This window comes from Nycticebus coucang, chromosome 24, assembly GCF_027406575.1.
Source record: "Nycticebus coucang isolate mNycCou1 chromosome 24, mNycCou1.pri, whole genome shotgun sequence".
Lineage (NCBI taxonomy): Eukaryota > Metazoa > Chordata > Mammalia > Primates > Lorisidae > Nycticebus > Nycticebus coucang.
This window is the reverse complement of record NC_069803.1, coordinates 30,245,836-30,269,639: the sequence shown is the minus strand read 5'-3', so window position 1 is coordinate 30,269,639 and position 23,804 is coordinate 30,245,836. Positions and strand designations below refer to the sequence as shown.

General features: G+C 44.7%; 1 protein-coding gene and 1 non-coding gene across 9 annotated transcripts in view; both read right to left on the bottom strand.

Annotated features, from left to right (window-relative positions):
- Positions 1-23,804, bottom strand: part of SLC20A2 (solute carrier family 20 member 2) — a 98,506-nt gene that overhangs the window by 46,911 nt on the left and 27,791 nt on the right. For 2 of the 8 annotated variants that reach the window (XM_053578194.1, XM_053578201.1), the window contains exon 1: positions 15,902-16,330. The exons of the other annotated variants lie outside the window; for them this stretch is intronic. The gene's annotated coding sequence lies outside the window, so the exon portion shown is untranslated. Of the gene's footprint in view, positions 1-15,901; positions 16,331-23,804 lie in introns of those variants that run through there. 8 annotated transcript variants of the gene reach the window in all.
- On the bottom strand, positions 5,052-5,184 carry LOC128576594 (small nucleolar RNA SNORA13). Its single transcript, XR_008377436.1, has one exon. It is a non-coding gene; the product is annotated as a small nucleolar RNA SNORA13 (small nucleolar RNA).

Here is a 23,804-nt window from a genome sequence, read left to right as displayed (position 1 = left end):
GAACTGCTGCTCTAGGCACTCATTACATTTTTTGGACAATATCCAAAATTTTCTACCATGTGCAATGACTTTTGCCCATGGAAGACCCTGCAAAACATTGCAAAGCATGTACCACCAACATTGCTTATTTTTCTTTAACAAACAAAATAAATTTACCATGAATCTATTTATGTTTTCAGCCCAGGCCTCTCGGGCAATTTCTTTAGAGGCTTACTATCTATAAGATGTAACACACGGCGTACATTCCTTTTATTTATCTTTGTTTTTCAAGAATATCCTTTTGTTCTGGTATCTTGTGCGCTGGTAAAAATCTCCCTGTGTGGTGTCATGTCTTCTACTATGTTCCAGTTTGCAAGACACCAAAGGCCACCCTCAGTCACACTGGGTCCTACCCTCTCTGACGCTCCTCCTTCATCTTCCTTGTTGAGGTTTGGCTACCAGAACCAAACTGAATTAAAAAGCACCCCAACGGTGCCAAGTGTCTGCTGGCCTCTTCTACTGAAATACTATTTGAGGTTAATGCTTACAAGAAGCAACCTGTAATAACTCTTTTCTTTCTGTTTTGGTTGACAGAAGAGAATCGCAGAACATCAGAGTTTGAAGGGACTTTAGAAGTGATCTAGTCCAATTTTGGTCACTTTGAAAATGTGACTGCCATAAATAAAACGAAGTTTAAATCTAAGAGTCCCTCAGGGCACTCTCCAGCCACTGTTAGCCCCTGGGATGGTGGGAGGCAGTCACAGGAGACTGTACAAAAGGACTCAGAAGGGACATTCGGGTGTGACCTTCATCAGGCTCCCTTGGCAAACTCCTTTGGGAGCTGAGATTCCTTGTGGGCCTGGCCTTAGCTGGGGTGGGAAGGAGGGCAGGGTGCTAAAGAAGATAGATTACTAAGAACACCACAAAGCCTTCATCCTTGGAAATGTTCAAGATCAGATGACGCTTTCCAGTCCAACCCAACTCGGTTATCCCACATCAACCAGAGACCAGAGGACCAGGAAGAGACCGTCAGGCCTGGAACTGTGAACCACAAGACTGTCCTGTAGGGGTGGAAGCTTGTGACCCTTTCCTGAGTGGCACCATCGAGGGGCTTTGTGGATTCGGGGCACGTGGACAAACTTATTCTGATCCTCCATCTCTGAAGCGCTGACTTCAGACCCTGAGGCTCACCACGCTGAGCCCTTGCTCCTCTCTGGGCCTCGTTCCTGCCATATTCACTCTTCCTGCTGCATTTTTCTCATTCTGACATTTACATTTCTTTCCAGCTCATAAAGCTTTTGTGTTATTTAGATGTTTTCCACACAGCCTCTTGCTCTCTGGGAAGGCATTATAGAAATCTATTAAATATATTTTTAAAGAAGGAAGAAATAAACAGCAAGAATAATTAAAATGAGATGAAGTTAGAGGAGGCAGGGTGATAGGGCCTGAAGAAGAGAAGATTTAGAAAGTCCTACATGGAAAACATTTTTTAAAAAATTGAAAGACTGCCTCTGGAAGTGGGAGCACCATCTCTTGGAGATGTTTGGATGGACTCTGAAATGATGGGTAACTGCAAACAAGATTTTCTTTATTATTCTCATTTTAAATTTATAATTCAATGCATTCATGAAAACATTTTTATAAGGAAACACATCAGTCATGCTTTGTCTAATTTAAGGATGGAGCACAAGAAAACAGTCTTTCATTTAATAAGAAAGGCTATTTGGATAGGAAGAAAAAATGGTAATAACTCAGTAATAATAACTTTTATAGCAGCATTTTGGAGACTTGAATGGACTCTGTGCAGAGTGGGGAGGGAGTTGGTGGCCACATCAATTTAATAATCATTTGTCCTCTCTTGCTTTGGTTGGTGCACCCTGAAATTAGCTCCCATGGGAAATGTGGATTACCTGAAGGAGAGATTTTTTTTTTGAGACAGAACTCGATTTTGTTGCCCTCAGTAGAGTGCTGTGGCATCATAGCTCACAGCAATCTCAGACTCTTCCGGCTCAAGTGATTCTCTTGCCTCGGCCTCCCAAGCAGTTGGGACTACAGGCAGGTGCCCGTCACAATGCCCGGCTATTTTTAGAGAGGAGGTCTTGCTCTGGCTCAGGTTGTTCTCGAACTCTTGAGCTCAGGTAATCCACCCACGTTGGCCTTCCAGAGTGCTGGGATTACAGGTGTGAGCCACCGCGCCCAGCTACAGTAGAGATTTTTCAAGTAGATCATTGCTACATGGCTGAGATGGTGGAGGTACAATGCTGTTGGAGAGCAGGGACAGGAACAGCTGAGCTTTATACATTTATTCTTCTAGAAACTAGGAGTCTTCTAATTTCTCCCTTTCTCCCTTTCTATATGCACTATAAATCCTCCTTCCCCCATATCCTAGGTACGTTTTCCCACTCACAACAAAAAACAGATTAATTTTCATGAGCAAATCACTTAACATATGAAACTTCTATCAAATGGCAGACCTAGGATCACTTGTTCCAATTCTGAGCCCTGAAGTGTCAGAGTGTTTGGCTAACTTCCAAGAGCTATATTAGGGAAATACTTGCCTTTTGGCCACAGTTTAAAATGGAACATGTATGAAAATAGATTCCGTTCTTACATATTTATTCGCTAGTTTTGTGCTGAGTTTATTGGAGGTTCGATGAAAATATGGATGGTACTTAGAAAACTTTGAGTCCTGATGTATGTTCTTTCTATTAGTGCAACATTAATATAAATAAAAGAGCTGGGCGGCGCCTGTGGCTCAAGGAGTAGGGCGCCGGTCCCATATGCCGGAGGTGGCGGGTTCAGACCCAGCCCCGGCCAAAAAAAAAAAAATAAAAGAGCTGATAAATGAACACTGTAATCTTAACGATTTTCCATTCTCAATTTACATCCCCATACTTCTTGTTCTCATTCCAGAGATTCTTAAGCAATAGTTCTGGGCAGCACAGAAAGCAAGAGAGGACAAATGATTATTAAATTGATGTGGCCAGCCTCTCCCTCCCCACTCTGCACAGAGTCCGTTCAAGTCTCCAAAATGCTGCTAGAAAAGTTTAGAAACCTGATTCAACTCTCCCAATAACTTGCCAAATTAGCAGTGTCAACAGGCTAAACAAGGCAATAAATTCCCAAAATTGTTCATTTGATTGATAAGTCGGGCAGCAATTCAGCAGTTCTTCCCATAGCCCTCGGAGACTACCGAAATTGAAATCTTTGTCCAAGTTCAGAAACCATAATCATTTGCTTGATGTTATCTCTGGAGAGCCATGGGAAACAGCAGTTAAAAAATATAAAAGAGATGAGACTATTGGTAAGATTTCTTTGAAAATCCTTTCCTCACTCTGAGACTGTTCCTGGCACTCAATCCCTTATGCGTGATCAGAATCATCTTTCTGGGGCAAGTTATCGGCCCTGTGTGCCTCAGTTTTTCCTTTAGAAAACTTGGAGCTAGGGAGGGTGCTTTGATGTCTAGGGTCATTTCCTTTCAACCTGAAGAACTTCCTTTAGTATTTCCGGCAAGGCAGGGCTGCTAGCAGTGGAGTCTATCGGTTTTTATTTACTTGGACATGTTTGTCTTTTGCCTTCACTTTAGAACGACAGCTTGGCTGGGTGTAGGATCCTTTCAGCATTTTAATGTGCCTCCTGGCTGCCTGCTGGCCTGTTTCCCATGGGAAGTCAGCTGTCCACCTTATTGGACTTCCGCTGTACTTATCAATCGCTTCTCTCTTGCAGCTTTCAAGAGTTCCTCTTTGTCTTTCAAACTTTTTTTTTTTTTTTTTTTGAGACAGTCTCACTTAGTCACCCTCGGTAGAGTGCTGTGACGTCACAGCTCACAGCATCCTCTAACTCTTGGGCTTGAGCGATTCTCTTGCCTCAGCCTCCCAAGCAGCTGGGACTACAGGCACCCACCACAACGCCCGGCTATTTTTTTTGCAGTTATCATTGTTGTTTAGCTGGCTGGGGTGAGTTTGAACCCGCCAGCCTGGGTGTATGTGGCCGGTGCCCTACCCACTGAGCTACGGGCACGGCCCTGTCTTTCAAACTTTTGTCTGGAAGTTATGTCTGGAGACTCATTTCTTTGTGTTTGTCCTAACTGGAGTTTGTGACGCTTCTGGGATGCGCAGATGAGTGCTTTCCATCAAATGTGGAAGTTAAACTATTTTTTAAAAATATTTAAAATGACTGTTACTTATTTTTAAATATTTAAGCTTGTGTGTTCAGTTCTTTGGGGCTTCTACTCAGAAATGGAATTACTGAATTGTGTGTATTGAATGTTTCAAGGAATTGTCCTCTTTCCCAGGGTGACCTCGCCCTTCAGCGTTCCCACTAACAGAGCACAGGTGTTCTAGTTTCTCTGCCTCCTTGCGGACACTTGTTATGTTCTGTTTCTTGTATTTAGCAGCCTTCCAGAGGGGTGTGAGGTGCAATCTCAGTAGCTGTTGGGTTTCGTTTTCCTGCTCATCAGGATGCTGACCACCTTCTCACGTGCTGGCTGGCTCTCTGGGTATCTTCTTTTGAGAAGTATCTACCCAAGTCCTTTGCTCACATTTTAACTGAGTTATTTGTTTTTTTGTTATTGAGTTATAGGACTTATTTATTCTGGAGACTAATCCCTTGTCAGATATGTGATTTGTAAATATTTTCTCCTATTCTGTAGGTTGTCTTTTCATTCTGTTGTGTCCTTTGACATACATAAACTTTGAATTTTGGTTGTAGTCCGGTATTTTTACTCTGGTTGCCTGCGTTTCTGCTGTCATTACCTCCACTTTTTAATAATTTCTCTCTCTTTATCGACATTCCCTACTTGATGGGCTGCCCCCATGCTTTCCTTTAAGTCTTTAGACATAGCTTCCTTCCATCTTTGAACATATTTTTTTTTCCAAACACATTAACATTTATTCATATCCATTGTCATAAATGTATCTTTATGGGCCATTCAAAGGCAATTATTTCAGTACTCCTCCGGCTCCTGGAAATTTTAAGTGATCCCATCAACTCTTGCGAAGATCAAATTTTCAAAATCCTCACCAAGGACATCCTCTGGTAGGCTCGAGATCCCACGTGTAAACAAAAGCATTAACTGTTACTTATGCAGCCCCTACACCAAAGATACCAAATTTAAGGGCAGGAAAAGGCTGCAAAGAGTTTAATTTACGCCTTTTTTGACACCACATCCACTAGTTTCCAAAGTGAATGGGCAACACAAAGGCTACATCTTTGAACACATTTACAGTGGGCTGCTTCGAAGTCTTTGACAAGTTCACTATCTGGGCCCTTCAAAAATGGTCTCTTTTGCCTGCCCTGTGCATGTTCCCACCATCCAGGTTCTTGTATTTTGTGTCGTCTCATTGAAAACGGGGCCTTTTAGACATAAATTGTAACGACTCTGACATACTGACTCTCCTACTCTCCAGAGCTCTGCTACTTGACCCGGCGTACGGCTGATCTCATTCTGTGAAGTCCACTTGCTCTGCAGTGCGGCCCGGCCACCCCACTCAGGCTTTTCCCCTCTGTTTTCATATTTCAGGCGGGCTTGCCAGGGTTCACCTGTAGGACAGCATAAGCCACTTCTTGGTCAAAGTTCTGCTTAGGCCCCTTAGCCAGTTAAATCTGACCCTTTCCCACAGATGTCACTCCTCAGTTCAGAGAGTTGGGGGGAGTTCTGAACACAAGGGGCAGCACAAGAGTGTTCTCTGGGGAGCTGGAATTATTCTCCATCCTGTCTGTCATAAAAATCTGTCCATGTGAAAAATTCACAGAACTGTACGCTAGAAAAACTGAGTTTTACTGGGTGTTAAGTTTTTTAAAAAAGTGACCAGGATTAGATCCTTTCTAATCTCACGGAGCTGCCTCCCACTCGGTCTTCTGAGTTCTCAGCCAACCTTAGTATTCAGCGGGGAAATGGCAAATGAAATCTTCCTCCTGCGCCGTCACCTGCTGAGGTCACCTCTCTGAGAACACCATATAAAGTAAACCTTTACAAATCTACCATTCTAATATTTAATAGTATGATCATGTCCAAGTTTTTCTACTGCATCAAGGAGAAGTTTCTTCCAGATTAGGCTTTGAGTCATTTTCCTTCGAGTTAAAATTCTGGATTTATTTAATTGTTACTGACATGCCTCAAAGGGGCTGAAGACCCTGTGACTTAAAGATCCAGGGGAAAAAAACAAACATATATAAACAAAACCAGAGCTGAAAAAATCAGGCCTGACAGAAGGAGGTAGGTGCTGGGTGCTCTGCCCTCTAGGTCCCTGGGGACACTGAACTCCGCATGGCAGCCAGGACAGGGAGTGACACAGCCACTCACAGACTCCCTCATCCTGCGTCAGCTGCCACTTCAATTTCAAGTCAGGTCTACGGCAACCGCTCTTTCTTTTTAAAACCCTTTATGGAAGATGGACTCTTTTATAACTCTTCCGCTCTTCACCATGTTAATGATATCGTACCTTACTTTTGCCTTTCGTCTTTGGGATGAAAACACAAGCAAACAAAACACAAACAAATGAACAACAAAAGGCAGGAAATAAACTCAGTCCAAATAAATCCGAGATCCATCTCGTCATCCTCTTTCAGAAGCCACCCTCTTTTTCCTGATGGCCACTAAACCAGTTTTCCTGCTCTAACTCAGTCTAAAGCCTTGGAAAGTACTTTTTATCTGCACTAGCCCTTTTAAAGAAATAAAAAGATGTTTTCTTTCTTACACTGAGCCATTCAACTTACAAGGAATTCAGTTAGCTAAATTTTAACCACCTATCCTCTCTGCCTGGCTGTGGCGTCTCCTGCATCTATGCAACTGGCTGTGCAGGGCAGTTTTGGGACTTGAAGCAGCTACAAATGCTGGCAGGTAGGTCAAGCTGATGCATTGGATCAATTCTCTACCCTGGATGGGACTCTCTCTCCCACAGAGGATGAAGGTGCACTCCCCTCCCCCCACACACACACACGTGGGCGTCCTCCTGATGCAGACAGAAATTACACAATTACTCCCACCATATACCTGCAGGAGGAGGAGACAGGGTGACATGAAAAGGTGAGGATGAAAGAAGGGCACTCCCTGTGCGGATGAAAAAAAAAAAAAACAGTAAGAAGGAACCTGAAAAACCAGCTCTCCAGGCCCGCGGGCCAGGAAACACTCTTCTGTGAGGAACACAGGCTCTGGGAAGGCGAGGCCTTCTAGTCTGTCCAGACACTTTGGTTTTAAATTAAGTATAAGGCCCTAATCCCCCAAAAGTGGACTCAATTCAGACACAGTCTAACCTTCTGTGCCCAGAGCAACCCTGGTGACAAGATTCAGTCCAGGCCCAGGCTTAGAAACTTATTAGAAGGAGAGACCCCTTAAATGCACATCGAAAGTCCTCGTTCTCACGTGTCACTGCACAAAGCAGGTTCAACTTTCGCTCAGGATTTTCTTAAATCAGCTGCCACAAGCACCAAAACAGTTACCCAAAATAACCTTCTGATTAAGGCCATAAGACATCCAGCAGCGCTTGGCAGAGGTAACTGAGGGGCCAGCCCGCTCTTACACTGCTGCCAGGGTACTGGGGAGGCAAACTCAGACGCCGCCGCGAGGAGGAGGAGGGCAGCAGACGCCCCGGCTGGAGCCAGCGTTTTTCCATTGCCCCTCGTCACTGCCATTCAAAATACAATCTGAGGTCTGCTGCCTATGGTGCCAGACATCGCCATTCTGAACTTAAGGTCTTGAACTACGGTCCCTTACTAACTTTAAATAGATAATCCTGGCATTGTTTTAACAGACTTAAAGATACACCGAGTTCCCCAGCTCCCTTCCTTAGCTTTCCAAATACAGTAGTTGAACCTCTGTAAGCTGATTATCCAAGGAACGGTAACAAACTGGTCAACATATGGAGATGATCAATGTAAGAAACTCGGCCTACTGTACCGATACATACATGTGGTGTATGTCCCGTCTCTGAACATTACGTAGCTTAAGGAGGGGGTCAGTGTAGGGAGGTGGTCAGCTCTGGAGGTTCCACCATAACACTGAACCCTGGCCAATCTAAGACCGGATCAGAGTTCCCTGAAGATCCAGCAAGGCAGTGAAGGCAGACGCTTGCTGAATACCTCTGATATTGCAAAACTAACACAGCTAACCTTGACCGGTAACTGCTATACATGGGTCTGTGTGGGCCTTTTCCCAAAAGCCATGATCCCCTGTCTCTGCCTTAAAAATAAGCCAAACTTTTCCATTATAAAAATAATATGTGCTCACATAAAAAATTTAGTAAGTACAGAAAAGTAAAAAGTAAAACAAGGAAAAATATTCCTAACCCACAATGGCCATAGTTTTGTTTTGAGACAGGGTCTAACTCTGTCACCTGGGCTAGAGTGTAGTCAGTTACTTCACAGCAATCTTAAACCCCTGGGCTTAAATGATCCCCTTGCCTCTACCTCCCAGTAGCTGGGACAACAGGCATGTACCATTGCACCCAGCTAATTTTTCTATTTTTTGTGGAGATGGGGTCTTGCTATGTTGCCAAGCTGGTCTCAAACTCCTGTCCTCAAATGACTCTCCACCTCAGCTTCCCCAAAGTGATAGGGTTACAAGCGTGAACCACAGCACCGGCCAGAATAACCACAGTTAACATTTTGGGGTATAATACTAGTTTTATCAGCTGAGGGAAGGCATTACTTACAGGAGCCACTGAGAGGCCACTGTTCAATGAAATAAAACATAAAAAAATCAAAATAAAATGAATTTAAATAGTTCTCTTTTAAAAAGAAAGTTTTTCATTATTACCTAAGTCAGCAGTTCTCAACCTGTGGGTCGCGACCCCTTTGGTGGTCTCCTGCATATCAGATATTTACATTACGATTCATAACAGTAGCGAAATTACAGTTATGAAGTAGCAACGAAAATAATTTTATGGTTGGGGGTCACCACAACATGAGGACCTATATGAAAGGGTTGAGGCATTAGGAAGGTTGAGAACCACTGACCTAAGTAATCTCTGCTCACTGAAAAAAAATTAACATACAGTTACTCAAAAAGATGGGGTGGGGAAGGAATCACACATAAGCTCATCTAAAGATAACTACGGCTTGGTACACAGTATTCTTGGTACACATAAATACAAAACAGCTACCCTCCTTTACAAAAATGGGGTCATAAACGCATAATATAAATTTTTGTAACCTGTTGGCTTTAGTCAATACAAATCTGACTTCATCATTTTATTTTATTTTATTTATTTATTTTTTGAGACAGAGTCTCACTATGTCACCCTCGGTAGAGTGCCATGTCATCACAGTTCACAGCAACCTCTAACTCCTGGGCTTAAGTGATTCTCTTGCCTCAGCCTCCCAAGTAGCTGGGACTACAGGTGCTTGCCACAATGCCCGGCTATTTTGTCGTTGTTGTTGTTGCAGTGGTCGTTGTTTAGCTGGCTCAGGCCGGGTTTGAACCCACCAGCTTGGGTGTATGTGGCCGGTGCCCCACCCACTGAGCTACAGGTACACCTAAATTCATCTTTTCTTTTCTTTTTTTTAATTTTTTTTGCAGTTTTTGGCTGGGGCTGGGTTTGAACACACCACATCCAGCATATGGGCCAGCGCCCTACCCTTTTGAGCCACAGGCGCCGCCCTTTGAATTCATCATTTTAAACAGCAGTGCAGCAATGCATTCTACAGCAACCCCATACATTATTTAATCAGTACTTTATTGGGTTGTTTCTAAGGATACTTTATTGAATTATTTGGTCATTCTTACATAGTCTAATAATAAGTAGAAAGGATTTTTCACTTTTTCGAGTTTAATTTTTTTGTCTGAAAATCTATAAAGAGATAGTTTATCACTTAACCACTTTTTTTTTACCACTTTTTTTTAAACATTCTTATTTTTAATGGCACATATGTGAACTAGCTACAGATTGATTTTAGAGACATTTTTTTCCAAGGGAGAAATACCAAAAAAGAATGACTATTAATTTCTCTTTGTATAGAAATGAAAATAGCTTTTGGACTGTTATCTTTAAACACCAAATCAACTAGAATTTTCTAGAATGTTCCCTATTGGCTATAGAGTAATTGAGAGTTCATTGGTTTCAAAGAAATTATTTTTACTCAGAGGCTCATTCAGGGTGTTAAAGTCAGCGTCCAAGTTTTCTGGATTGGTGTAACATGCCTCTCTTATCTGGGAACAGCCCCCATGTTCACTGGGCCCCACATATTCTGGAAACAGACACGTGCAGGAAATAACAGTGTGTGCAGCTTAATGTCGGAGAGGTCAGTTTTTTCCAAACATGACAAGGTTGAAATACTGAACACTAATATACACTTCCCACCTTTACCCTCTGTATCCCACAAGGCAAACTAGTTTGGGCGCAACTGTCCCTACTTGTTTTTTTCCACTTCAAGGAGTTTTTTAATACTCTGCAAAAAAAAAACCCACGATGCCACTGACCCCATTTTCAGGGGCTAAGATATTGTGGTCACAATTCCCTAGCTAATGTAGGGTGTGTCTTTTTTGGACACAGCAGTGTTACTTGTGTGACACTTTTTAAATAGCCCTGGCAAAACCTGTCCTCAGAGAGCCCTTTCTTTGCTATGATCACAAAGAGGTTTTATTGTACTAAATGCTACACAAAGTATAACAAACAGATACATTCTCAGAAGTTTGTGTTTTCAACCTAAGGCAAAAACACAAAGGAAAATATACAAAAGGGCACAGAAATAATTAAATGTGCAAAATAGACAGGGGCTCCTATGCCTATCATTCCAGCACTGTAGGAGTCCAAGGGGAACGGATTTCTTGAGACCAGGAGTTCAAGACTAGAGTCAACGTAGAGAGACTTTGTCTCTCCAAAAAATAAGAAAAGTTAGCCAGGTGTGGTGGCGTGAGCCTGTAGTCCCAGCTCCTTGGGAGGCTGAGGCAGGAAAACTGCTGGAGCCCAGGAGTTGAAGGCTGCAGTGAGCTTTAAGGACACCACCATACTCCAGCCTGAGCAAAAATAAATGAGACCTTGTCTTAAAAAAATAAAATCCAGAGGGAGGTGGGGGGGGTTGGGTGGAGGACTCTGAGGAGTAACTATGTTGACGAGGAAGGTGAGAACTCCACCTTCCTGACCAGAGCAGCAGTCCCCAACCTTTCTGATTCCAGACACCGGTTTTATGGAAGGCATTTTTCCAGTCGGCAGGCAGGGGTGGGGGAGGACGTCAGATTTTCATAAGGAGCACAACCTAGACCCCTGGCAGGTGCAGTTTCACAGCAGGGTTCCCACTCCTGGAGAATCTAAGGCCTCCACGCCTGACAGGAGGTGGATGGAGCTCAGGCGGTGATTCGAGTGATGGGGAGCGGCTGTGAGCACAGACGAAGCTTCACCCGAAGGGGAGCGGCTGTGAGCACAGACAAAGCTTCACCCGGGGCCCAGCACTCACCTTCTGCTGTGCAGTGTTCCTAACTGTTGGCCACAGACAGACCAGCGCCAGTCTGCAGCCGGGCCCGGGGGTGAAGCTCCAGGTAACCCATCCCACGGGGAGGGCACAGCACTCGAGGTCTCTGCCATTTCAACTGAACACTGAGAATTTGTTTGTATTAACAGATTTCTATGAGCACCACTGAACTATTTGCCAGATACAAAACTGTCAAGGAAAAGCCTGTCCCTACACTTTACATCCAGCGGAGACCCAGCACACTGACTGTACCGGATGCCCGTAGTGTCCTGCGGCCCGACTCCCAGGCAGCAGCTCACCGACCAGCTCTTCTCCTGTGGGAATGACAATGCTAGGGACATAGGGACACACAAACTTTCCCTACAGGTTCTTGTTTTCTGAAGTGGGCTCCCTGAAGAGAGTGAAGGGGCAGTCAGAGGACTGGGTAAACAGTGCGGGGGGCGACATCAACTCCCTACGCCCCTCTGTTCTGGCTGTATACCATCTCTGCCCAAATTTCCCTTCAGGTGACACTGAAAAGAGAGTCTATTTAGTAACAGACTAAACAAAATAAAGAAGGATATATCTGTCTGGTAACACAGTGTTATTATTCACACATTATCTCATCAACTTCTCCTTTGAAATGGGCACCGTCGTCAATACCGAGTTCAGAAAAGTAATTAAAAACTTTTCTGGTTAATTATTAATTTTCTCTAAGTGACAAAAGGCAAGTCAAGGCTGGAAGGGACTTTGAGAGGTCATTTATCTCCTGACTTCGGGGATAACACTGAAAACATTACAAACAGAAACCCTTTCGTAGATGCTTACAAACCCCCCATTTTCTGTTACCATCTTCTTCATCTCCTCCAGCCGGCCTCAAACTTCAGCGTCCATCAGAATCACTTGGGGAGAGGCTTTTTAAAACACAGACTGATGGGCCAGGCCCTGCCCCCACGTCTCTGAATCTGCAGATCTTGAGTGGGGCCTGAGAATCTGCATGTCCCACATGTCACCAGGTGGTGCTGGGCTGCAGGTGCAGGGACCACGTGTGAGCACCCCTGCTCTGACCGGACCCTTGCTGGCCTCAGCCTGTGTCTTCTCAGTGGGAAGAGACACTAGACGGTCACTCCCTGGCACTGAGAAACACACAGACTTGAATAACAATTCAAGAGTCACCCCGCTCATTTTCTCCCCCTCCAGGCTAAATAATAGATGTTCCTACCCTTTTATTATAGGTATCATTTTCCAGCCCCTAATTATTTCTTGAGGTTCTTTGTTGAGCCCACTCCAAGTCCCCCTTAGTTGTGGAGCCATGAAGTAGACCCAGAACCTCAGTCAGACTGGCCAGGCTGAGCACGGGGGAGAGCCTCCTGCAGGCCCGTCCACCCACAAGCGCTGCCCCGGCACCCACACCTGCCCTCCTAGCTCTGACTCATGCTCTGCTGCCTGATCTCGGGGCCTCAGTAATGCTTAGTAGACCTTCATGGTGCCTTTCTTCTGAGAAGCTTTGGGCATTTCTCTAATTTAGCCGCTGACTCAACACCCTAAGCCAGCCAGGGGAGGCAGCTTGTTGAACTGCACGCTAGTTTAGTGGACCTCAAATGCAGACTTCTGTCTAAAGATCACTTTATGGGGAATTTTATCCCCATAATCCACATAATAACAGTTTCAGGTACAAATGAAACTACAGGCTCGTCTTCCCTTTGTGGGCTCACTTGTCTCCGTCACTTCCACAGGGGTGGGGAGAAGGGGAGCGGCAGCCTGGGTGGCACAGCCGTCTGTCCCAATCCTCTCTGGAAAGGCCCAGATGACTGAATGCTAACATCTCCTTGCCCACCCCATTCCATCTTGTTTCCCTTTCCTTCATTTTCATATTCTTTTTTTTTGAAGAAGGGTCTTGCTCTGTTGCCCAGGCTAGAGTGCCATGGCGTCAGCCTACCTCCCTGCAACCTCAGACTCCTGTGTTCAAGTGATCCACCTGCTTTAGCCTCCTGCACAGCTGGGACTACAAGTGCACACCACCATGTCTGCCTAATTCATATTCTTTCTTCTGTCTGTTTATTTACTGACTGTCAGGGAGCCCAGTCTCTGTGTCCTGCCGAATTTTAGCACTGAAGTCCCTGACAGTGGGTACTATGCTTTGTGCATGGTGTGCGATCTCGGGGTACTTTATACATGCTAAGTAATAAGGGCAGTCCCGGCATTTCCCCAGAAGTCGGCATTGCTCCCGAGGCCCAGATCCTACTACCACGCACTTGTGGGCCAGGAAAAGCCCCAGGGATCCCTCTGCTCACAGTACCTTTCATTTTTGTTAAAACAACTCAATATAACAAAACCTCTCCCTACAAAATTTCCTTTCGAAAGAGAATATTCCAGGGACATGATCACTAAGCATTCAACTCCAAGCCCAAAGGCAACCTGTCATGTAATGCAGTTCCCATCCAGCTGTGCAGACCAGTGACCCACTGAAACCTCCTGTGAATGAGGGACCCCCAAGGAAAGAGTCCTCTGCTTCCCAGAAAAATCCCTCAAAGCTTCTGAGCAGTCAAATTATTCTCCAGGAATGAAGTAACATTGAAATAAATCTACGGCAATCAGCAGCTTTCTGTCGGAGCCTCGGGGTCTATTTATCTACTTTGAGGGGCACAGGAGGAGAGGACAGGCAGCCACAGAAAGTGGCCCCAAAAGGACTGGAGCCGGCCGTGAGTTACCTGTGGTAAGCGTGACAGCCACGGAGGGTGCAGGCACAAGGCTGCCCGTGGTTCTTGGCACCTGGGCCCCCCTTTGTGACTGCAAGTGGAGCTCATGGGGATTTGTCACACCCCATGTCACACCCGGTCGACAGGCCATGACAGCATCACCACAGCACATAGGACAAGACGCTGGGCACAGAATCCCAGCAGCGGGAGACATCCCCGCACAGACACTCACACGCCGGAAACCATCTCTCTCTCCTTCACCTGGGTCACTCTCCCACAGCACATAAATCATTGAAACACAATGTCTGGAAGTGTTTACGAGCATTTTAAAGACTTGTTATAAAATACATGCTTCCTCGCTGTAGATAAACCTGCAAAAACTTCAGTTTGAAAAATGGATAAAGTCTAACCAACTTTTCCCTTTTTACGATGAAAAACTACAATCGATCGAGTAAATATTAGCTTAAAAACTAACATCCAACTACGTAGATCTTAGAAACACTGCACTGAAATTCTGGGTGCCTTATTAACACCATCAGAGTAGAGTAAGAGCCACAGCGTACGTCCAGCATTACTGCAACAAGACCCCGTCTGCTGCTGAAAAGAAGGTTACAGACTTTTCTGTTATAATAATAATTAATCCGGACAGCAAATTTCTCCTCCACTCAATAAGAAACTAAATTTAAAAAGAAATCTCTTTCTAAAAATAGCTCAAGAACTCAGTTCTATTTTCCTTTCTTACATTCTTTTCCTACTAAATGTACCACTGAAACATTTCCTTCCATTGTCAACACCTTATGTCATTTGTATTTAAAATCAGACAATGCGTAATAAAAAAAGTCTTTAGATAAAGCTTTCCAAAATGGGACGGTGGCATTCACAATACTGAGGGCAGGTGCCCTCCTTCCTCACGGAGATGACAGACGTGGAATCCTGGTTGGCAGCCACTGTACCACCGAGTAGAATTGCTCATTAAAATTGGTATTTCCAGAGCTGATACAATTTATGTGCCCATTGATAAAGAAATTCCAGCAATCTGTTTCGTATAAAGTCAGTCCACTCTTGAAAACATGCTTCTAACGAAGCAAGATGATTCAGATATAATTTTAAATATTCGATATTACAATCTTTAGTTTTCTTCAGCCTGAATTTAAATTGGCAATAACTTGTTAGAGTAAGAGCAGTTAAGATGAGAGAATTTCACTGTCTTCGGTTAATTTTGATAACTAACTCAACCTTCCAGAAGATGCTTTAAATTACTCCCTGAAGCCTTGCTTCTAAATTAATGTTTTAAAGTACTTCTTTTTTAGGAATGTATGGGTCTATTATAAGTACGAAATACTCCTTAAAAAAATAAAAGCTGGCCACGTACATGTCCAGCCAAATTACATTTGACACTCCATCATGGGTACATCACAAATCGTAGCACCGGGTGTAACAGGAATTCACTTTTAACATTCTTTTCCTCAAGAGTTAGGTCCCCATAGAAAATGAAGCTCAACGGCACAATCACAAACTAACGTTTCTGTATTTACAGGAACCATATCCATTAACCAAATATTTAAACAGATAAAGTGAGTAATTATCTACAGATTGCTTTTGCAGAAATAAAAATAAGAGGCAAATGTTTTCTCTTGGGAAAACTGATTCAGACAGGTTTCTTGCAGTAGGATACTACATTTAAAGAAAAACCTTTTGCCACATTTTTAGATTTCTCTAAAGTACTAACCACAAAGCTGCCAGTTTTCCCAAGACAAACATTTACTGTGATAGTAACATTAGGAAGATTTCAGGAGAAAAGAACAAAGAAAAGCCTTAAAAATTCACCCAGTACTTACAAGCAGTTTCAAAAACCCTGGGCCACGATTCTTGAGAAGACCGCTCTCCCGATCACAAACTCGAGCTGAAGTCTAAAATAGACATCCTATCACGTCAGGCAGAGAAGTCACATTTCAGCTCACCAACTTCTACTTGGTAAACAGTTTTACAACTCATAGAACTAACCCTGGCTAAAATTAACTGCAGCAGAGCAGGCAGGAACGTGCTGACTGGCATCCTGCGTGCTGGGCTTATTCACTAGGACAACATTGCTGTCCTCTTAATGGGAAGTTTGGCCCAGAGGCGTGCCCTGGTGAACAATATGCAGCGTCACGATTATGCTAATTACTGAATCCAGTCCAACAATGCTAACTTCTTTTAAGTTGTTTTTGCAAGTACTGACAAAGAGAGTTAAGCTCTTTTCACCGCAGGCATTTGCTGGGTTTTTAAGCACATTCCAATCGGACCAAACTTCGGTAACAAGGTGGCAGTGCTGTGGGCTGTCCTCAGGGAAAGGCAGAGTGAACAGACACTGTCAAATCCCACAGTTTGACCTCACGGGCACTACGCAAGATTAAAAAGACACAACACACCTGCCAAGAAGCCCATCGGTACACACAGACAAAAGCCTTTCCTTTACCTACGGCGGAATTTCATTTACCTGCTTTCTGGCTTCATCCTCTGGGTTCATTAATAAATCACGACTGAGAACAAACATCTCAAGTATTTGCAAAAGGCACTGTCCTTGGAAGAAGTGTTTTGAAGTGCATATAACTGGCCTGGCTGGAAAAACTGTCCTCTGCAGGTGACAGATTATCTACAAACGGCGTTGAGGCTCAAGCCCACAGTTAAAGACCCCAAACACACAGGTGATATTTAAAAGAAAATTAGAACAGGAAACTTTCTTTCAGAAATACAAATGTTCTTAATAAGTCCAACTTACAAGAAAGACACAACATTGCTCAAGATGGCTCAGACTAGTTGGCTTTCTATATTTAAGTTCTGACATGTTTGCTGTTATTGGACTCTCTATGAAAGATACCAAAGCACTTTATAAATACAAATCAAATCTCCAGACATCTCTGGTAGATACTATTCTTCATTCCCCTCTTTTTATTTATTTACTTATTTGTTTTGTTTGTTTAGAGACAGTCTCACTCGGTCACCCTGGGCAGAGTGCCGTAGCATCACAGCTCACAGCAACCTCATACTCTTAGGCTCAAGTGATCCTCTTGCCTCAGCCTCCTGAGTGGCTGGGACTACAGGCTTCTGGCATGATGGCTGGCTAGTTTTTCTATTTTTGGTAGAGACTAGGTCTTTCTCTTGCTCAGGCTAGTGTCAAACTCATGATCCACCCGCCTTGGCCTCCCAGAGTGCTGGATTACAGGTTTGATCCACTGTGCCCAGCCCCTTCCCCACTTTTAAACAGATGGGTAAAAAGAATGGAGTAATTCAATGACTTGAACCAACCACAGGTGGCTCTAGCTCCCCCCTGACCTGCATAGAGCATCTTCTGAGTATTATATTAAACACTTAGTTATACTCTTACACATCTTTTCAGTGCTATTTGCTTTCCTAATTTAAAAATGTCACGTGTTGGGCGGCGCCTGTGGCTCAGTGGGTAAGATGCCGGCCCCATATACCGAGGGTGGCGGGTTCAAACCCGGCCCCAGCCAAACTGCAACCAAAAAATAGCTGGGCGTTGTGGCGGGCGCCTGTAGTCCCAGCTGCTCGGGAGGCTGAGGCAAGAGAATCGCTTAAGCCCAGGAGTTGGAGGTTGCTGTGAGCTGGGTGAGGCCACGGCACTCTACCGAGGGCCATAAAGTGAGACTCTGTCTCTACAAAAAAAAAACAACAACAACAAAAAAAAATGTCATGTGTTAGTTCGGACTTGAGAAGATTCACTTTACTCATCTCCCAGATGCTGGGTCTGAGCTCCAGGGGCTGAAAAGACACTCCTTGACGTTCCACTGCAGGCAGCCACCCCACAGCATAGAACCCTAAAACAGCCACGCCCTCATGCAGCTCCATCCATCTGCGGTGTGCAGGCCACACAGGGCAAACGGGCTGTCATTGGCGTGAGCTGATCACCATCGGCACGATCCCCCACCTATTGTTTACAAAAGCTTCTGGTCTCAGATTCCACCTCTTGCTGCCCAACCTGTGGCTTCACCTCTACTGGGCAGCAGCTGGTGGGCATGACAATTTCTCAGACCCAAAGGCACTACAGGTGCCAAAAGGAAAGAAGTCAGCATTCATCGAAGATGGCAGACCTCTGATGAGTGTCATTATTCTCAGTAATCCACAGCAAACTTAACTCTGGAACTCTTAATGCCAAACAGGGCATCAGCAAGCTATTTTTGACACAGTTATTCTTGTCTTGTTATGTCGCAGTTCAGTAGAAAAGTCTCTAAGCCAGAGCATTATTTCTGCCCAAAGCCTGGAAATAAGCAAAGCAGCTACACCAAGTTGGCTTTTGCACGGGGTTTTGGATCGGAGGAGGAGGCTCTGATGCGTGATGGATCGTATGTCCATGCCGTCAGCAGGGGACACTGAGCAACTTCCCAGCTCCTCATGGGCTACACACGCAGAGCATGACGCTGCCGTTCTTGCAGCAGCCGCCACACCTGTCCCAAAATGCAAGAACTGAAACATTCCAAAGAAAATTGTGTGCCCCCCAATGTACATTAGTCATTGTGCTGCTTGCTGAGCAAGACTGAAAAGAACGCGAGTTGACTGTACTCTGGTCTAGGAACTCAGCAAGCAGAGAATATTTCTGTCTCTATTTCACCCCTCAGTGGCAGCGAGACCTCAGTGGCCGGGTCTTCCTGGGACTGTCCCTGACGGGTAGGGCACCCTATGCGCAGGCCAAGTCAGCTCTTCCTGCTTGTTCTCAAGAACTTCTGGTACTGGGGAAGAAGGAAGCAGCAGTGCCCTGCAAGTGGAGGGCGGCGATCTGTGCCATCAGCAGGTCCGTGAAATTACAAAACGACAACAACAAACTACAGTTTTTATGAACTCACACTAATGAATTAACCTGGATACCAACTTGTTATAATTAAATTTTAAATTTAAAAATTAAAAATTTCCAGTATGACTTAAGAAAAGCCACAAAAAAGTGAAAATAATTTTAATTATATATTTAATGTATTGAAAATATTGTCATTTCAGCCTATGATGAATATAAAAATACCAGCATGACATCTGACATTCTTTTGCTTGCACTGTCCTAAGTCTGTGAATTCCGGTGCGTCTCAATTTGAACGATGCACACATCAAGTGCTTGGTAACCACATGTGCCTAGTGACCACTGTAATGGACAGCTCAAGTCTAGACATCTCAGACAACTTTTCTTTTTTTTTTTTTTTCTTTGAAACAGAGTTTCACTATGTTGCCCTCGGTAGAGTGCCATGGGTCACAGCTCACAGCAATCTCAAACTCTTGGGCTTAAGCGATTCTCTTGCCTCAGCTTCCCAAGTTAGCTGGGACTATAGGCGCTCACCACAATGCCCGACTATTTTTGTTGTTGTTGTGGTGGTGGTTGCCAACGTTGTTTAGCAGGCCCAGGTTGGGTTCGAATCCGCCAGGCTTGGTGTACGTGGCCGGCACCCTAACCACTGAGCTATAGGCGCTGAGCCAGACACCAATTTTTCTATAACATACATTAATACACACATGTGTGGGGGCTCACAAGCACTCAATAGACATAAACCAAGATACTGTAGATATAAGGTTGAAAAAACCCTAATTTTTTTCTTGAAGGAGCTCAAAGTCTAGATATTCTGTATTCTTAACCTCTGAAATAACATCAAAAATGTCCTGAGTTCATTATGTGTATTTGGGGGGAGGGGAGAGATAACTTTCTTCACAGCTTTATCAAAAGGGGTCTGTGACCCAAAAAAGTTTTCCATAAGACAAGACTAGCAGCAGAAGGTGGGAGACAGGGAAAGCTCAGGGAAACTGAGGAACTAAGAGAGAGGGACAAGGGTCGTTGAGAAGGAGAGAGAGGACTAAGCGGGAGGTAAACCCAAAAGAGGAGCAGAGGAAAGAATTTCATCTCTAGGGGCAGAATCTGAAAATCCTAAGACAAAACCTGGTCTGTTCGTTGCTATCCTTGGTACTGGGGACACACAGATGAAAGACCAGGTGTCCCGTGTTCAAGGCATTCACATTTCAGCGAGGGGAACAGACTCACCCAGGCAAGCACAGTACTCTAGTAAGTACGAAATGCAGTTTACGGGCAGTGTGCTACTGAGGGCGCAGACGGACACGGTTCATTTCTTAGACGGTTTGTTTTCTGACGAAATTTTAAATCTATATCCTGGAATGATGCAAGATTCTGACTTTTATTCTGGAATCTTAGAACAGTCTCAGGAAGATCAGGTATTCCAAAATATTTAAAAATTACATCTGGAAAGGCCAATTCAGTTTCCATTCGGAGCTCCTCATCATCTTCAAATTAGACCTGGTTATTTGGTCCAACTACTGAATGTGGTAGGGTAGGGGGGGAATTCAGATTTCACCATGGGTCCCAATTTTTCAGAAGATGACATAAAATACTCAAAGCCTTCAAAAAAAATGAAGACAAAAACATGTCAACCCATGAGGGAAGAATTCTTCTTTGGGTTGCAGCTGGGGTACCCGAGATACAGGCCGGCCCTCCCAGCTCTCTGACCTCAGGCAACTGAGCTGAGTCAGCTTCCTCGTCCGCAGTGTAGGGACAGTAAATGGCCACATCAAGGCACGGTGCTGGAACGAAACGAGAGGCATGAAGGACAGCACGCGGGCGCGCAGTAAATGCTATGACCTTCACGACCACAGCGTCTAGCCTCACTGTGGTACTCGCTGCAAATCAAGTTGGGAATTGGATTATTAAGGGCTCTGCTTTTATAGCACAAAGCTTCAAAAAATAAAAAGTCAAAAGGACCATCAAATGATTGTTACATATTTCAGTGAGACCGGGGTCCACAAGCTCTTTTGGAGAACTCCATAGCTATGATGGCCTGCTTAATTTTTCCATACAGTGTCACTTCATGTCACTAGCTGGAGGTTGACTCAGAAGGTTGGGACGATGCCTTGGTTGCTGCAGTGATGACACCCCCCATTTGTTCCTGGTCCGTGTACCCTTCCCTTTGGGAACCCCCATCCCACAATGGCTCTGGGCCTGGCTAGCAGCAAACGTATCACAGAGCCCTGACAAGTGCCCTCACTTGCTCCCTCAGGAAGCCCTGGCCCTGGCCAGCCCACTGAGGACGAGAGGGCCACAGGGAGCAAAGACCACCACCACTGCTGAGGTCCCGTTCTGGCCGGCCCCTGCCTGCTGATGTGGGAGGGGACCATCCTAAGCCACGCAGCTCCAGCCTCATCCTCTCCGCCAACTGCAGAGACCCCCCAGTCTGCCTCAAGCCAAAACCAGCAAGGTGACCTACGGAGTTGCGAGGCACAGGAATGTCTGTTTTTTAAGCCACTAGTATTAGGTGGTTAATTATGTGTTAATAGGAAAAGCTCACTAATGTACACACCTTCAAAAAGTCGGTATGCTCCCCCTCAAAATACAAAAAACTGTACTGGGCTAACCATAGCTATTCAACCTGTCTTACTTCCCAAATGGATTCCACTTATACATTCATGAATGGAGAACTCTCACTCTAAAAAGAATAAACAGTTATTTTCCTCAGCATTCATTTTTCTGTAAGAAAAAGACAAGTCGTGGAACCTCTGGAAGTTGACCACCCCCGGGACTGTGATAACACAGTCACCACACGGAGGTGGTCAACACACAGAGGTGGACGGGACGCCCATGACCACAGTAGAAAATGGTGGAAATGACAATTCTGGCTTCAAGAGGCCGAGGATCTAAAAGAGACCTGGCAGTGTCCAGAAAACTGCTTCCCATATGAAGGGGTCATCAGTAAAGCATCACTAAGGGTAAACATTCATTCCAAGAGGAACGTGAGAAAAGAAGAGGCTTCCAGCGTGTTAACCAAGAAAGGCACCTTGAAGACAGTGACGTGTGAATGGAGCCTTTTGAATACTGGTAAGATTTCAATAGCAAAAGGAGTAGAAAGAAAGTTATACAGAAGAAATGGTACAAGCACAGAGAGATAACAGGAAGCTACAGAGCGTGACCAGGGCTCGGTGTGGGTTTGGACTGCAGCTCCTTCAACTAACAGCTGTTTGGACGACTGATAAATGACCTCATCTTCCCAGCTCTAGGCTGGAAGGAACCCAGTGGTTCCTGCGGAGCGCACCGCAGGACGGCAAGAGTTCAGACTCCTCCTCACCACGTTGGGCACTGACTTCTTCTCTCTGTGCCTCAGCTTCACCATCACCTGCCGCGTCAGTGGTCACGGGCGTGGGATGAGTCCTGGTTTGGAAGGCGGGCGGAACTGCGCCTGGTGTGACTGTGATCAGCACGTACAACAGTTTCTGAATTCCCGGTAGAACCACCTGAAGCTGAAAGCTACAAAACCTACTATTACTTTGGGGTTATGGGCTTTTAGGTTCCCTTGCTGTCTTACCTCAGGTGGAAAAGGGACTTGCAGTGTAAAATGAAAAGGACTCTTATATTAACAGCCCAAAGCCACCAGTTTTACTATTAATAACTCAAATATGTTCTCGTGGCTCCTGCTATTCCACTGTTAAGGGCCTGAGCGCTTGTACGAGCCATGTGAACAGTAGACACCAAATGTGTGGAAGAAGACAAGAACTTCACAGCGATTTACCAAAAGACTCTGGAAGTCAAGAATCTATTTTCTAATTTTTAATAGTTTTGCTATAAATCTGTATGATAAACTGCAAAGTGGCCATGTTTAGGGTAAACGCTTCAAAATCAATCTTAAATTAAAAGAGATAAAATATTTGCAATAGATTCTAATTGCACTTGGCTGCAACTCCAGCAGGTGGCTACTGAGATCTCTTGATGACACGCGGACACGACTACATGTGTCCTTAGTTGCTAAGCATTTCATTTAAAAGAGCTCCAGAGGCCAGGCATGGTGGCTCATCCCTGTAATTCCAGTTTGAGAGGCTGAGGTGGGACGATCATTTGAGGCCAGGAGTTCAAGACCAGCCTGGACAACATAGGCAAGACCTCGTTTCTACAAAAAAATTAAAAACTGAGCTGGTTGTCAGTGGTGTGCACCTGTAAGGCCCAGATACTCAGGGGGCTGAGGAAGCCGTTAAGCCCAGGAGTTTGGGGGAACGTGAGTTATGACTACACCACTGCACTTAAGCAAAACCCTGTCTCTAAAAATTAAGTAAATATAAAAAGAAAAAAAAAAACAGAAACTCATCTTGGAAATGAAAACAAAGAATCTCCAGAAGGGTCAACAACTCAGCTCTAAAAACTGTAATAGCCTGATAATTATAATAATCCAAGAGACCGTTCCCAGCATCACTGGAGACCAGTTCCTTTATACAGGCACTGCTCCACAAAGGAGGAGGGGGCGAGCTGTGTCAGGCCAGCCCTGGGTGACTGCAGACTGTGAAATCACAGACAATTATCCATTTTAGACCTTAATGCTTTCATTGTAAGAGCTGGGATTTTTTTTTTTTTCTTTTTGACATTATATCCTTTTTCTTTTCGTTTGTTTGTTTGTTTTTAAGAGGCAGAGTCTCACTCTGTTGCCCTGGCTAGAATGCAGTGTCATCCTCATAGCTCATGGCAACCTCGAACTCCTGGGCCCAAGCCATCTCCTGCCTCAGCCTCTCCAACAGCTGGGACTACAGGTGCATGCCACCACACCACCTAATTTTGTTCTATTTTTAATAGAGATGGGTTCTCACTGTTGTTCCATCTGGTTTTAAACTTCTGACCTCATGTGATCCTCTTGCCTCAGTATCCCAGAGTGCTGGGTGCTGGGATCACAGGCGTGAGCACCGGCCCAGCCTCACGGGATTATAGGCATGAGCCACTGGCCC